Consider the following 1659-nt stretch of genomic DNA (forward strand, 5'->3'; position numbering starts at 1 on the left):
GTGTGTGTGTGTGTGTGTGTGTGAGTGTGTGTGTTTGTGTTTGTGTATATATATATGTAGATGAAGATACGAAATGTAAACTGGACAAAATTTACAGAAAAAGACAAATAAACAAAGGAATCCTCTCATCGGCCATGAAACCAGACTCATTAAAGTTTCGGCATGTTTAAAGGCTAAAGACTTTAAAATCGAAAGTGCTGCTCTTGTGGTTCGTGCCAGTGATATTACGAATATCATTGCAGTAATGACCAAACAAGAACTAGCAGTGAAGGACAACAACATACAAGCTACTCCAAAAGCTATGGACAAAAGAAAGTAATACAGTAACAAAACACACACAGACACACACTTGTATGTATGCATGTGTGTATAGGCGCGTGGTTTAATAGCTAGGGCTTTGCACTCACAGTTGCTAGATTGTGGGTTCAATTCCCAGAGAAGGCGATGCGTTGTGTTCTTACGCAGGTCCCTTCATTTCAAGTTGCTCCAGTCCACTCAGCTGTAAATGGGTCACCACCCTGTAAGGGAAAAGACTTCCGGTCAAAGGGAATGATGGCCTGCTCGCCTGACCAGTGGGACAGCGTCATTGGAAAGCTCAAAAAATGAGGCAAAGCGCATGGTGAGCAGCGATGTATAACAACATCCGACAGTCTGGTCGGTCACGTGATCACATGATATACGTGTGCGTGTATGTGTGTGGTCTCCTTTTGCTGAATCGCCATGTTACGGGGACGTAAACACACCAATACCAGTTGTCAAGCGTTAGTCAGAGGCAAAACATAGGCACGCACACACACAATCACATATATATGTGATGGGCTTTCTGTTTCTCTCTACCAAATCCTCTCACAAACCATTGGTTGGCTCGCGGCTATAGTAGAAGACGCTTGCCCAAAGTGCCACTCAGTGAGACTGAACTCGACACCATGTGGTTGCGAAGCAAGTTTCTTACCACACAGCTACATTTACTTATTCAAATTCCGAAGTTTTTTATTATTATTAGTGTTCATGTTGTCGTTTTTACCGTTATTCTTGTGATCTTGACTAACTAATAGTTACAATATATATATTTATACTTTTAACAAGTTAATATTTCGATAGGAGACAAAGCCTAAATAAAAACTGTACAGATGAGTCTATGTCCACCCCGACAACTGCTCCCTTTGTCCCAAGTATATATATATATATATATATATATAGAAGTTTTCATCGCCCCCGGAGGGCGGTACCCCTCACATTGAGAAGTAATCATCTTCTACAGTGAGTAGGAGGTAGTTCAGACGAACGAGCAACTGCTACTACTACAATGAATAGTTTAACTACTACTAATACCGCCGCCGCCGCCGCCGCCGCCGCCGCCGCCGCCACCACCGATGCCACCACCGATGCCACCGCTGCTACAAACGCCGCCGTCACTTCCGTCGCCACCATCATCGTCACCACCAAAACACACCAGGCTGGGTACACCTACGGCACCCTTGATATAATAATGTCAACATCATCTTTGTTGCTCGCTTAATCGGTCGCTTGACTAATTTCCACGCTTTCTTGACAAACACTCACACATACATACAATCAAACACACACACATACATATCTATCTACATGGATATATGTATATAAATATGTATAAATAGATATGTGTGTGTGTATATGTAT

This window comes from Octopus bimaculoides, chromosome 9, assembly GCF_001194135.2.
Source record: "Octopus bimaculoides isolate UCB-OBI-ISO-001 chromosome 9, ASM119413v2, whole genome shotgun sequence".
In the NCBI taxonomy this organism is placed as follows: domain Eukaryota; kingdom Metazoa; phylum Mollusca; class Cephalopoda; order Octopoda; family Octopodidae; genus Octopus; species Octopus bimaculoides.